This window comes from Dendrobates tinctorius, unplaced genomic scaffold, assembly GCF_039654945.1.
Source record: "Dendrobates tinctorius isolate UK_male_01 unplaced genomic scaffold, ASM3965494v1 ptg000107l, whole genome shotgun sequence".
Lineage (NCBI taxonomy): Eukaryota > Metazoa > Chordata > Amphibia > Anura > Dendrobatidae > Dendrobates > Dendrobates tinctorius.
This window is the reverse complement of record NW_027361775.1, coordinates 27,873,622-27,889,404: the sequence shown is the minus strand read 5'-3', so window position 1 is coordinate 27,889,404 and position 15,783 is coordinate 27,873,622. Positions and strand designations below refer to the sequence as shown.

Here is a 15,783-nt window from a genome sequence, read left to right as displayed (position 1 = left end):
TCCAGGACCTGAAGCACGTGACTGCTGGGGGCGTGGCCTAAGCTCCACAGAGCTAGGAGCTGCAGGGAAACTCCTAGAAAGGTAACTACAGGACAATGTTACCAAGGGGCATAGACAAGTCGAGGTCAAAGCACGAGATAGCAATACAGTACCAAAGGATTAGACAGAATGGATAGTCAGGATGTAGCAATAGATCAGAAAACCAGAACGGGCATTAGACGGTACAATAGGGGTAAACTGTAACGGAGTAATGATAGCCCAGCCAGGAGGTCAGAACCAGAAAAGACAATGGTACCAAAACGAGAGACGGAGTACAGAGTGAAGGAACAAGCCGGGTCATACACGGGAAGCAAACAAACAACGCAGAGTACACGCACACCAGGGGTCAGACACACCAGAACAGCAGTATAACTGACAGAGAATGCTAGTTTGGAGTGAGTATAAATACCCCTCCCAGATCCAAAGAGAGGCCGGCAAAAGTTAACCCTGTGAGAACAGGACATTAACCATGTCCTAACCATGACACCAACCTAGCGTGTTTCTCATGGTGGTCCAATTAGAGGAGGTGTACGAAGCACATTTAAACTATAGCTGCACTGAAAAAATGAGGGGGAAGTCTGTATATGCAAGCATTAGCATAAAATTATTATTATTATTTATTTATATAGCACCATTGATTACATGGTGCTGCACATGAGAAGGAGTCACATACAAATTACAGATATCACTTACAGTAATCAAACTAACAATAACAGACTGATACAGAGGGGAGAGGACCCTGCCCTTGCGGGCTTACATTCTACAGGATGGTGGGGAAGGAGACAGTAGGTTGGGGGGTTGTGGCAGCTCCAGTCTTGTTGAGGCAGTAACTCCAGTAGTGGTGAGGAGGCAGCGGGGTCACTGCAAGCTGTAATCTTTCTTGAAGAGGTGGGTTTTCAGATTCCGTCTGAAGGATCTGAATGTGGTTGATAGTTAGACGTGTTGGGGCACAGAATTTCAGAGGATGGGGGATATTCGGGAGGAGTTTTAGAAGCAATTAGGTGGGGGAGAGAAGGCGGTTTTGGGAGGACTGGACTGGCTGTCTACTGTTATGTATTTTTTACAACAGAGTATTTTTGCATATTTGTCATACTGCGTTTTTTCTTTGTGTTTCAGTCTTTAGGTGGTGTGAACAGTCTCTTACTGACCTGTTTATTCTTGTGCATGTATTATGCTACTGGAGAAAGTCTATCAGGAGCAGGAGGATAAGTATGATAATAAGTTGTGTTACAGGGATAATCTCCCTCAGCAAACCCTCCCCCGTCCATCTCACCATGCTAGAAGAAATGCTGTGTACTGCTGTGCCTTTGTAGAGTCTTGATCTGTGCTGAACTGTGCTAACAAAAGAGACTGTTAGTCAATGTGCCTCTAGGAAGCAGCTTTACTGTTATAAAGGCTGTGCTTAAGAGACTTGAATTGTACTGAATGTGCTGTGACATTAAACTACACTGTTCATATTCATGAGGACTCTATTAGTTGTATATGTGTGAGCAAGTGGATCCATCTTGTGCCTGAGGAAGCTGCAGTACATGGTCACTCTGAGTAATGGTTCCCCCAGAGTTCCAAAGAATTCATGAGACCTGTTCCGCCCCTATCTGAACCTAGTGGCGTGCACGTAACAATGTATAGAATGGTACATACTAGTTTTTAATGCATGATGACATTAGAGTTTTGTACAATACTTTTATTTTATGTTAATGCTTGTATATACAGAATTCCCCCTCTTTTCTTTCAAAGCAGCTGTTTTTGTTATGAAACTTTTAGTGGACCCACTGGATTGTGGTGCCGACAAACCCTGGGCGAGCTGGTGAAACTGACCCCTATACAGGGACCGTTATGGTCAGGCCCATGAGTAAGGTATACCGCTATGGCTAGTACCAGAGGAACAGCTCAAGGACAACGTGAAGAATCAGGGTACTCACCGAGAACAAGACGGCGCAGAGCAGCCGCAGAGAGACACGAGGTCCTGGATGAGGCCGAGTTCACAGAGGGTGCTAGATTCCAGACAGAGCAGAGCATGCACTGGAAGACGTACAGGATCAGAGCAGAGCACGCACTGGCAGGAGTACAGGGACGGAGCAGAGCACGTACTGGAAGCGTACAGGGACACAGCGCAGCAGAGCATGCACTAGAAGTGTACAGGGACAGAGCAGAGCAGAGCATGCACTAGAAGCATACAGGGACAGAGCGGAGCAGAGCACACAGTGGAAGAGTACAAGGACCTGAGAAAGCACCTACTCAGGCAAGTGCAGAAAATAATCAGGTGCTGAGGAACAGCCGAAGCCATTTGATATACCTGACACCGGGCACCCGGCAAGATCAACTCTGGGTCAGGACTCTGGCAGAAGCCTAGTGCACCCAGCAAGCTCGCGGCTGAGGCCTAAAAGTGCGCATGCATGGACAGTGGGGAACCTGGGGAGACTGCAAGGCTGGGAGCATAGAGACAGCATGATGCGCACCGATCCCAGCAGCCAATTGGGAGATCATAGCGCGGGAGGCGCGGGTGGACATGGGGGTAATAGTACCCTCCCTTACGCTCCTCCTTTTTATGTCTGAACAGGAACCTCTTGAGAATACGGGGGTGCATGAATGATCTCTCGGGGCTCCCAAGATCTCTCCTCAGGACCAAAATCCTTCCAGTCAATCAAAAAGAAGGTTCTCCCTCTAACCCTTTTTGAGGCCAGTATATCTTTTACGTAAAAGACATCCCCTGTGTTAATGGATGGAGGAGAGTGACTGGATGTGGCATGAAAGCGATTGAGAACCACGGGTTTAAGGAGTGATGCATGGAAAGTGTTGGGAATACAAAGCAAGGCAGGCAACCTCAGTTTGTAGGTAACTTGCTTCAGGACTTCAAAAGGGCCGATGTAGCGGGGACCCAACTTGTAGGACGGAATCTTGAGACTGATATTCTTGGATGCAAGCCAAACCCTCACACGGAAGATACATAGGGAAATCCAAGCATCTCTTATCTGCGTTTCTCTTCATCCTGCAGGAAGTCCTCTCAAGCGGATCCTTAGTCTCCCTGCAGATTAGAGAAAACTCCTTTGACATGAAGTCAGCTGCTGGCACGACCGAGACAATGGAAACCGGAAGAGACTTGTTGGGTGTTGACCAAAAATGATGTAAAACGGAGACTTGGTAGAAGATTCGGTGGGATGATTGTTATATGCGAACTCTGCCCAGGGAAGAAGGCTGACCCAGTCGTCCTGATAGACATTAGTAAAGTGCCGAAGGTAAGACATCAGGACTTGGTTGACTCATTCTACTTGGCTGTTAGGCTGAGGACAGTTCCATAGTTACCTTCATTAGTCTGCAGAGAAGAAGCGAGAAATAAATTGTACACCTCTATCAGATACTATGTGTATAGGGAAACCATGAAACTTGAAAATGTGACTAAGGAAGATCTTTGACAACTCTGGAGCAGATGGTAACCCGGGTAGAGGAACAAAATGAGTCATTTTTTAAAAACGGTCCACAACCACCAAAATAACCATGCAATTCGAGGAACATGGCAGGTCAGTAATAAAATCCATCGCAATGTGTTGCCAGGGGGCCGAAGGTACTGGAAGGGGATGTAGGAGCCCGGAGGGAAGTTGCCTTGGAGTCTTGTTCTTGGCGCAGGAAGGGCAAGAGGCCATAAAATCCTCCACATCTTGACGGAGGGAAGGCCACCAGTAGTAGCGAGAGATGAGAGAAAGAGTCTTCCTGATTCCAGCATGGCCAGCCAATTTAGAGGCATGACCCCAGCGCAGTATCCTGAGCCTGTCGTTCACTGCCACGAACGTCTTACCCGGTGGTGGTGTGGTAACCCTGGAAATAATAATCAGGCACTGAGGAACAGCGAAAGCCGTCTGATATACCTGACACCGGGCGCCCGGCGAGATCACTTCCGGGTCAGGACTCTGGCAGAAGCCTAGTGCAGCCGACAAGCACGTAGCCGAGGCCTAAGAGTGCCCACGCATGGACAAAGGGGAACCTGGGGAGACTGCAAGGCTGAGAGCATAGAGACAGCACGGTGCTCCCCGATCCCAGCAGCCTGTCGGGAGGCGCAGGCAGACATGGCAGTAATAGTTTTAATGTGCTTCAATCACCTCCTTTAATTGGACCACTAGGTGAAACATGCTAGAGTGGTTATTTAAACCTTTTCAGTAACTTCAAGCTCAGGCCATGATTAAGATGCAAGTCGAAACGCGTTGGTTTTAATACTAAACCTGCGTTTTTGTGCTGACAGTGTGCTAATAGCATATTTAGTGGACCAAGTACTTGTACCTATTTTAAATGGCTCAATAAAATCTACATTTTATTTAAAATAGGTGCATAACCCATATTGCTGGATCAACACCCTCTCTTTTCTCCGTGTTACTTCTGCAGCTCCTGGGCCAAGGTCAGAGTGGGATCCTGGAGTTGGGCGATCGCAAATGTTCACTGGGATCTCCTGCCAATAGCTCTCGGGTAAACCTATCGAGTTTACACTCTGTCCCTAGTTCGGTGACCCCTATGGCAGGTATCCCTGATTTGGGATATCAGGGTTGTGCACCCGGACAGACCTTTAACTTTAGAGGGTACATTTTCCTCTCCCACAAGGACCAAAACAGGGGTAAGTGTTATGATTGGGCCACCGAGGAGGAAAGCATGACCAAGCTAAGACACAGAAAGCCAGAGAGGTTGGTATCTAAGCGGATTGCAGACCCCTGATCCTATCCACACAACTAGCAGTAGCCGTGGAGCGTACCTACGATGATCCTAGACGCCTTGACACAGCCGGAGACCTAAATAAGCCTAAAGCAAGAATAGGGAAATCTAAACTGCCCCAGAGCAGACCCCAAAGGAATAGATAGCCCCCAAACATATATTGTCGGTGAGACAAGATGAAAACACAAACGCTGGTAGGAAAATAGACTGAGCAAATGATGGGGCCCACACTAACTAGACAGGAAAGGAAAGACTCTGTCTGCAATCACGCAAAAAACCCTGCAAAAAATGCCCAACACGTCTGATAGAAAAATACTGAAGTCACTAGATGTCGCCCACTATATCAGCACTCTGGCATTTTCTGAAAGCAGAGCAAAAAGAGGCCAATCTAATAAGGGACAAAAATAAACTGGCACAAGCAGTAACATAAGGATGGAAATTCAGCATATCCCCAGCAGGAGCTGGCTGACCACACAAAACTGAAAGAGACAAAACCATATCAAATGTGAACAATAGCAAAAGAACACTTAGCTGAGCATGCAGGGACTGAGCTGGAAACTTAGACCTCAGGAGGCAGGAAAAAATCACCAGCAGGGATAGAGGGAGTCAGCTGTCTTAAATCCAGTCAGAAACTCCAGATATCCAGTCATCCTCCTCATTATCAGGTGGCAGGCCTCTGTTAATTAGATCAGCTCCATTACCTCCAGTAACCACCAGAGGGAGCCCAGGAAGAGAACTCGCGACCCCTCTGTCAATACAACCAGCTCCACTACCTTCACTAGTAACCAGAGGTAGGCCAGAAAGCAAGTTCACAACAGGTAAGTCTTTTCCCAATACAGTCCCCATAAGGAAGGGTTTTAACTACCCCCTCCAAATTTTTAACTACCCCAAACGGAGCAGAAAAGGTCACATTTACTGTCGAGTACTCCTGGAGATCACCATGTACTGTATGCACACAAACCTGACTTTCCCCTCAGTGGGTTCTAGGCCACAGATCAGTGACCCATGCATGAGTGTCACTGGGCTTCCAGAGTCCAAGAGGTCCTCTACCCAATGTCTGTTGATGCGCACCTGGCACAAATGTGGTTCACCCACAGGGGTGATGGCATCTGCGGTGTAAACGATCTAGGTCACGTGTCCTGGCCTCTGGTATAGCCAGCACTGGATAGCGGCAGCACCATAAGTCCTAAAGTCGCAAAATGTTTGTGCAACTCTACATTTCACAAAAATTTAGCTATTTAGAAAAGCTATTTGCCCCAATCAATTTCATGAATCAGGACTTATATGCTTACTGCCTCTTCAAAGGGGTTGCTAAAGAGTCTAAAGACTACAGATAAAGGTTTGCTTTTTCTCAAGAAACAGCGGCATTTGATGCTCTTTGAGGCCAATGTTATGGACCATAGGGTTAGAAAATTGTACATCAAAAAAATGTGTTTTTGGGGAAACTCTGTATTTCACCACTGGAGACCAGAGTCCTTAACGATAATTATGTGCTTACCTTAGTTTATAGCTTAGATCATGTTACATGTGCTGGAAAAGCTTCTCAATTGCATTGTTGAAATAATTTTTCCCACTCCAAAAACATATTACCAAAGAAAATTAAATTTTCATATCCAGTGGGGAAAAATATGGTGATGATTTTAAAAAGGTTATCTCATGAACATTTCCTTTCAACAGTAGAATAGGGTTCCCATGTCCCCTATTTAAATAAATGATTTTCACTCTATTTCTAGTCAATGGAATCAGTGGTCAACCATGTGTACCATGCAACCTAATAATATTTCCAAGTTTCTTACTTCCTACATTTCTCTTCAGAACAAGATCCATTCTTTTATCAGTTTCCCACACGCTTTTCATGCACTCAGTAGCATTTTGTATCTGTACATATAAAGATACTGGCTGATGACCCATTTGTGGAGCTTCACATGAATACCTTTATTTTTTCATATAAGATGGCTGGACCATACAATGAAAGCACTTTTATGTTTTGTGTAACCCTTATTTTCTGATAACTTCAAAAAACTTGGCACTCAGATAGAATTGTGAGAATGAAGTTCTTTTATTTTGCATTCATTCTTGTTAAACTTTTTCGGTCCTAATTGGGACCTTCATCACAACTAAACAAAGAGGAGGGGGTGATGTACAGGAAAAAAGTGGGGGGTTGTCAAATAATTATTCTAACAAATTCATTAACATGGTACATACTAGAACAAAATGGATTCATAATTGAAACACCTCTAATAAGTAACATGTCAAAGGTACATAAATAAAAGAAAATTGCCACTATTAAACAATAGAGAGAAAAATATTCAATCTGTGACCATCTGTGAAGAAAAAAAAATGAAAAAATGGGGAAACTAAAAAAAAACAAACTAAAAAGAACAGGAAAAAGTAAAGTAAAAAAGTATGGACAGTGCAAAGGTTACACGTGTTGTTATGGCACTGTTTTCTGATAGTATGTGGATTGAGCCCTCACTCCTCTTGTTTGAATTGTTGAGTTATGTTTAATTCTGTATTGTTTGATATTGTCTGTATATGTACATTTTAAAGTTGTGGAAAATATGTTGCTCCTGTAAAAATAAATATTATGTTTGCAAAAGTATTTCAACACCAGTTTGTTTCAGCAAAAATAGTTGCGTTCATGTTACACTGAATGCCAATAATAAACTAATGTTTTTTAGACCACACAAGATAAAAGATAGATAGATAGATAGATAGATAGATAGATAGATAGATAGATAAAACCATTGTTACCCTTTTGCTCGTCACTGTACTTCCTGAATACTCTGGCAGCTAGCATCTGCTTGATCTGGTTATAAAAGAGCAAACATGATGATGTCAGAGGTGTTTGCCAGGTTACTAAAGTAACCCAGCATGGACATGTACGAAGGGAGTTGGCCACAGGAGCATGAAGTAAGGCCAAGCTACCACTCCTGTAAGGTTCTTGCTGACTGATCTTGGTAACTCGGCTGAACACTTTCCAAGTTCCATCTAGGTGTTATGGGATGTTATCCTTCCCCATCAATATCATACTTCATAAGAAAATATCATGACCTTTGTTGTTACTTTGAACTCTGTCCTGTAACATTTAATAGTTCAAGAAGAAAAAGAGATCATGCATATTATGCGCACACCCGGAGTAATAAGGAAAAAAATGTACAAAATGTATTAGTAGACAAAAACCTATAAAAAAAGACAAGTCACATCACTAATGATGCACAAGAAAAAAAAAATTAATGCTTTAATGGGATTCCTATGTCGGTCTCTCTATAGCATTAAATAGGCTTATTGTGGCCCTTTGGGAGGGGGGTTCTTTTGCTATTGGGTTTTCTGGGGACGCCCAGATTAGAGTTCTTGCTATTTTCTTGTGCAATTATCTTACGTATATGGGGTGTTGTTTCAGTTATGTGTCTTTGTTATTTATATTTGATACTGTATTGCGACATACTATAGTGTTATTGGTAGTTGTTGAGCGATATTGGTAAATATCAGATCGGATTGGATCGGACCGATACCCCAAAATATCAGATATCGCCGATTTCGATACCGGAAACCAATGCAAGTCAATGGGACAGAAAAATCGGAATTAAAATAAACCCTTTCTTTCCTTGTAGGTTAATTCTACATGAAGGAAAACAACTAAGAATAATGTAGAATGTATTGGGGGTGGTGGAGGAGACATTAAAGGCATAGAGGTTTAGCCCAATCAAATGGAATAGCAGGAATTATTTTTTTTTTTTTAAGACGTTCGGAGTTACAAAGATATTGACTATGTTAAAGGGGTTGTGTAGCAATAGAGGGAGATGTTCAGAAAAGGCACATGTTGGTGCAGTGTTGGAACGGTGTGCTTCATCTAGCTTGGAGGTTGACTGAGCCCCTGACCCGGAGGACACGGCACGTATGCAGACACCTGTATGCACAACAGACTGAGTAAAGCTTTGGAACTACATGCCCTGGTGTCCTCCAGTTATTCCTAAACACACTCAGCACTGCTACATCTCTGTGCCTGGCAATGCACCATCTACGTCTCTTCACTACCTCTACATCTACACTGCCCTGGGACTACAGCCCTACCTGTGGAGGGCCACAACATCATTGCTGCACCACACCATCTGTCCCAGAGGATCTGTCTGCAGCGTCGGCTTAACATCTTCATTGCCGAACACCACAGGTGGCGTCACGAATCATTCGCTCATAAACTTTAATCATCATCCACACGTTCAACATTTCCCTTTTACAATGGACTCCCAGGGCCACGGACCGAGTCATAGCTACCATGACATCTCCCATTGAAACCAACTGCCCGATACCGAGTACCCCACCAGCCCTGACGGGCGATCCAACTTGGCAGAAATACATAACAGAGCAGGTTGTCCGGGCTTTTCACATAATCTCAGTGCATATCTAGGCTACAGAATGCTGACAATAAGTAATTTACCTTCTGTGGCTAGTCTGCACGGTTTCCAAGATATCATCTCTTGCTTCTAAGATAAACGTCCAGGGGGGGTGTTCTGGCATTGAAATGAGAACTTGTCGTTTCCTCCTCCCTCACTAGTTTCACTTTCCATAGATCACTGTTCAGCGTGTGTCTGGGGGAGGAGCAGCTGGGTGGTCTGCTCGCAGCCAATCACAGCCATGCCATTAGTTAACATGCCTACATGCCTAACAGGATGTGCCCACACTTCTTTGGATTCCTCATTGGCTGAATCAAATCAAACTGGCTCATAGCATTATGGGAACTTCCGATTCCGGTATTCGATATGCAAAAAGTATCGAAACTCAGTATCGGAATTCCGATACCGCGAATATCGGCCGATACCCGATATTTGCAGTATCGGAATGCTCAACACTAGTTATGGGACCATTAGTGATGTGCCTTATTTTTTAGATGTTTTTATTGTGGGTTTTTGTCTACTAAAACATTTTGTACATTTTTTCCTTATTACTCTGGGTATGCGCCTAATATGCATGGTCTTTTTTTCTTCTTGATTTATTGTTTGATTTATTGCTTGCCTCTATGCATCGTGTAGCACCCCTATACATTGAAGGTTTCAGTTACTCTCATGCCCGTTAGTGGTGTTCCCTGCTTCTCTTTATCTGTAACTTTTATTAGTAACATGTCAACTAATGATTTCTCAGTGGCAAACTACACTAACAATCCAGAAAAACAGGTTAAGCCATTTTAGGTCCCTGATATCTGTCCATGAAATGTCAATATGAAATAATCCAAAAGGTCATTAGGGTGCTTTTAGCTCAGCTAATAATGTGTGAGCAGATTTATATTGATTTTACCTCCTGAAACAATTTGAGTGCCATATGCTCAATGCCTAAACCATATCTTGGGACTCGCATGATGCATCGAACACCATAGTGGGCTTATTTTGAAATGATTGAGTGCCAAATTTTAGATGTAAAGCAACTATAATTAAACACTTATACAATCATACTGTGTGTGGGGGACAGTGGGGGCATCTTACTGTGTAAGAGGGAGATTTGGGGGAATGTACTCTGTGCATCTTATTGTGTGAGGGGCCATAGGAACATCATATAGTGAGAGAGGGAATGTACTGCAGTTGGGAACAGAATGGGCATCAAGCCGTGTTTCAGGGACTGTGGGGGAATTATACTGCGGTACATGGAGCTGTGTGGGCATCATGCTGTGTGAGGAGGAATGTACTATGAGGGTATCTTAATGTTTGGGGTCTGTGAGGGCGCCATGCTGTGTGGTGAAAAAGAATCTGTGGGGAATACAATATTATGTGTGGGGTATGTGGGGAGAATTCTTCACACACTGGATCTTCACACACAGTATTCATACTGTTTATAAGGGTATGTTTTCACGGTCAGGAAACGCTGAGGGTTTAACACTGCGTACAGCAGCAGCATCAAACCTCAAACCCGCAGCGTCCAGATGTTACAGCATAGAGGAGGGGATTTCATGAAATCCCATCTCCACTATGCGTTAAAAGACACAGGCGGCAGACCCACGTAAACGGACATGCGGCGCGTCTTTTCAGAACGCAGCATGTCTGTTTAGGATGTGGCGACGCTCCGTCGCCGCACCTTAAATTTCCTCATAGACAATCATTAGATGCGGTAAAACTGCATCTAATGATTAGTCACATGCGTAGTAACTGCGTAAATGCAGCTTACTATGCATGTCTACTCATTTAAATAAGGTTACCTGTCCCGCCACCTTTAAGTCCACATCCACTGCAGTTCTTGGTATAACTTAATCTCCGGTCACATACACAGTGTAGATGACCGCCAGAGATCTCCGGTGGTCATCTACAAGCTCTGCTATATCTGGATGACTGGCTTGCGGCGTTGTGGAAGGCATCCAGACGGGGCCAGGACGCGTCGGGTATCCATGGTTACCATGGGTACTGTGACGTGTTGTGGCTTCCGGGATAGTCGGAAGTGACGTCGCGGGACACAGATGTTAACCGCGCGTGCGCTAGTGATGGTGGCCGCGCGTCTCCATAGTTACTATGGATACTACAATGTGGCACAGCTTCCGATTTAACCTGGAAATGACATGACGTGATGCAGATGCTGACTGCACATGCGCTGGTCTTAATGGCAGCGCGCATTTCAAACAGTATGGACTGTATAAATTGCCCAATCGGCCATAACACCGGTCACACAGCCCCCCGAGGAAGCCCTTGTAGCGAAACGCGTCGGGGCACAGGCAGGACCATCCGACCACCCACATGGGTAAGAGACTTTTTATGGGGTCATTTTGATGTTGTTCATAACTTTGAGTGAGGGAACCTGGTGGGAATGGGTCGTTAGGAAGCCCAATAACTACAGTACATACGGCAATTATGTTCCCTTGCTTCTGGAGGTCGCATCATTGATGTTTTTGACATATAATTATATTAAATTTTGGTTTCATCTTTATATGCACCTGTTTCATATGCTAATCACCTCCTATATGAGCTTCTCTCAATGTGACTAAATAGTGTTGGATGGTCTGTACCTTGGTTCTACCACCTTATATATACTCTCATTTGTATGTCTATTCTTTTAATACACATGTTTGTATTGAAATATAAAAATAAAAATACTGTTTGCACGGAAAGAAACATTTGTCTTCGTGCTTAATATTAGATTTATATTGGCTGGGTGTTGTTGAACTCGGTTTGCTGTTGGCTTCCAATTATGTTTTGAGTTGCCCAATTTATGTATATTGACATATTTAATGATTAATCCTAGGTATGATAAGTCTAGTTAAAATTTATATCTGGATGATGTAGCAGTGCTGGACTCGTCGAGGGACACTTGTGATAATGGACTACGTCGGAACAGGCAGTATTAGTGTTGGTTTGTTATTTTATTTTTTTTTCAGGAGATAGATGGCTTTGCTTGGATTTAGGCGTATAATAAAAATATGGAAATCTGTGTCGTGTTTTATTTCATTAAAATACTTTTTTCTGGCTGTGTCTATTTTTTAACCCTTTAACTATAGGATTAATAATGGATAGGTGTCTTATTGACACCTCTCCATTATTAACCTGGCTTAATGTCACCTTACAATCAAAGGTGACATTAACCCCTTATTACCCCATATGCCACCACTGCATGGCAGTGGGAAGAGAGCTTAAGCACCGGAATTGGCGCATCTTGGAGATGCGCCATTTCTGGGGCGGCTCAGAGCTGGTGTTTGCAGCCGGGGCGGTCCAATATCCATGGACCCTCTCTAGGCTATGAATATCAGCCCACTGCTGTCTGCATAGCCTTTCTGGCTATAAATTATAGGGGGACCCCACAACATCTTTTTTTTTGGGGGGGCGCCCCTATTTTAATAACCACAAAGGCTAGCTGTGGGCTGATATTCATAGCCTGGGAACCTCCATGGGTATTATCCCCTTCCCAGGCTACAAACTTTGGCCCCGGCTGTCTGCTTTCCCTCTTTGGCACAGAAAATTGCGTGGGAGCCCACACCATTTTTTTAAAATTATTTATTTATTTAAAAAAAAGGAAAGGGCACTACATATTAGGCTGGGGTCAGACATGCGAGAAACTCGCATGAGTCTCGCATGTCAATACTCGGAACTGCCGCCGTCACTTGGACAGGAGCGTTCAGCTGCATGTATTTCTATGCAGTTGCATGCTCCTGTCCGAGTGTCAGCGGCAGTGCTGGGTATTGAGGTGCGAGACTCATGCGATTTTCTCGTAAAGTGTGACCCCAGCCTAACACAGATTTTTTTCTATCTATAGAAAGATCTATCAATAGATAGAGAGATCTATCTATAGATCTATCTATTGATAGATCATTGCGGCTATTCATTTTCACAAAACTCCCGAGAGGAAGCTGAGCATGGCTGATCCCAAATGCTAGCGCTTGTTTGTAAGTGATGCCCTTATGATGGTTATGATCCACTAGGCCCCCAATAATATAAGCTTTGGTTTCATCCAGGTCATGGAGCACTTTAGGAGAATCTGTGGTGAGATACACCAGGTCTTCAGGCTTCATCAGATCTTTGTAATGCTCACATTTAATATGGATATCCTGAACGGGATGACTCGCCCTGCGATTCTCTACATAACACCTTTGTAAAAGATTGTTTAACTTTTTCACATCCCTCAACGCCATTAAATCGTCCAAGCAGCAATCAATGACAAGCCACACATTACTGAGCAGGATCTCCCGACGCACTCTCTTGTGAATAGGGTCATCTACATTCTGTGGCCCTTGGGCCTGGCGCTCCAGCTTCCTCTTCTGCCTTTTCTCTTTTCATTTCTGCTTCCGGAGCTCTCGTTGGTCTTCCCATTGCTTTTGTTTGATCAGTTTCTTCATTTGCCTCTTGGACATGACATTGGGTCCTTTGTGGCCCTCCACACATTCTACATTAGTACTATCTGAGGAGAGACAAGCGCCATTTTTACTTCCATAAACTATAAGTGGATTGTACAGTGGATTTATTGCTCTCAGGGAGGAGAATTGATGACTCTGTGTCCATACTGATCTGGCGGGAAATGTTCCATGAAAGTCCTGTGCTTTCTACCGCTACACAGCGCTGCCGGCCGGTCCACAGCCGCGATCTCACAAAGTGCAGCCCGCTATCTATAATGCTGTATATCTGCCTCCAATCCAACCTGTAAGAGAAGAAAAATAACTTTTACTATAGTCACCTGCGGCGTGGGCCAGTCCGAGGAGTGTCGCAGGTCTTGGTCCGATGCCTCCCATCTTCTTGTGATGCCACCCTCCTGCTTGCTTCTTGTGGATGATGCATCCCTGAGTCATCCACACAGACTCCTTGGCACTGCGCTCCAGTACAGGCTTACTTCTTTGCCCTGTTGAGGTAGAGTGCTGCAGTGTGCAGGTGCTGGGGCTCTTTGACCTTTTGAAGCACCTGTGTAGTGCAGGACTTTCTCTGCCCTAGTCAGGGCAGAGAAGTACGCCTGAGAAGGAGCGCAGTGCTGAGGAGGCTGTGTGGATGATACAGGGATGTGTCATCCACACGAAGCAAGCAGGAGGGTGGCATTGCAAGAAGATGGGATGCCCTTGACCAAGACTTGCGACACTCCTCGGACCGGACTGCCCGCAGGCGAGTATAGTAAAAGTTATTTTTCTTCTCTTACAGATTGGGTTGGGGGCAGATATACAGCATTCTAAATGCTGTATATCAGCCCTGAAAGGTGGTGGCCGTAACTCGTATCGGGCAAACCTGGTGAAAGATTCCCTTTAATCAAATAACAGCTGCCGCCTCCCTGGACTTTCCATTGTTGACCATTGTTCCTCAATAACTGAAGAATAATGTGTGAAGAATTCGAAAAACAACTAAAAACTCATGAATGAAATTTTGACTCTTTTCACCATGTGGTAACTGCCTACCCACAGAATTAAACTTTAGATACTCATGGTGCTCCACTGTTTTTTTTAAGACAGGTGACCTACTTATAGGGCTCTATTCCATTTAAAAGGGATATGTAGGACCTGTCTGTTGTACTTGTTGCTGATACCAGTAGTCCCACCTGATACCAGTAGTCCCACCTTGTCAACAGGAAGAGATACTTTTGCTCTGTTGACAGTGAGTTGCTGAATCTCTGACAGGAGCAGTCAATGACCAGCACCAGGTACAACAGGTAGTTGCCTGTATTAGCAACTATTTACCTTTTTTTTTTTAAAGTTGCTGATATCCCTTTTAAAGGCTGATTGAGCACGAACACAGATTGAGCAGTCAAGCGAGAATTTACATTAGGAAAAAAATAATGATTCCTCATACCATGATCTGCCATTGCAGCTTGAAAACTCTCTGCAATGTGAATAGGCAGAAGGGTGCATAGCAAACCAATACCTAATCTTATTGTACTGTCACAAACCTGTAGTCCATGCAGCTTTTAAGCTTGATAAATGGTATCCAAACATATAAAAAGCTTACGTAGTCTAACAAGTTGATTTTTACTCAACAAAAATGCCACATGGTCCAGGTTAACTAATAACTTTTATATCAACATGTAAACTACTAGTATTGGTTATTAGTGAAGAGTGAGTATGCTCGTTACTTGAGTTTTCAGAGCATGCTAGGGTGTTCTCCGGATATTTTGGGCGTGCTTGGAGATTTAGTTTGTGTCACCGCAGCTGCATAATTTGCGGCTGCTAACCTGAATACATGTGGGAATTGCCTGTTTGTTAAGGAATCCCCACATGTATTCAGGCTGTCTAGCAGCCTCAAATCATGCAGCTGCGGCGACAAAAACTAGATCTCCAAGCATGCCCAAAATACTCGGCGAACACCCGAGCATGCTCGGAAATCTCGAGTAACGAGTAGAGTGAGCAACTTTGCCTTTTTTGGGGTCAAGTTGGTTTTCATGAAATCCGACTTTCGCAAAAGTCGGGTCGAAAGAAATCGGCCGACTATAGGGAAAAGTCGGAGGCCGACTGAAACACAAAACCCAATGCAAGTCAATGGGGAAGCAAAGTCGGCAGGGAGTGGAAGACAGTAAACACACCTACAGTGCCCATTTCAATGCCAAAAACATCAATTCTTATAACTGAAGCTTGTCAACCTTAATTTACTTCCTAATAATAGTTACGTATTG

At 44.1% G+C, this 15,783-nt stretch overlaps 1 pseudogene; it reads right to left on the bottom strand.

The window, feature by feature from the left end:
• The window catches only part of LOC141100754 (uncharacterized), a 198,069-nt pseudogene extending 184,303 nt beyond the window's left edge, over positions 1–13,766 (bottom strand).
• Between the last annotated feature and the right edge of the window lie 2,017 nt (positions 13,767–15,783).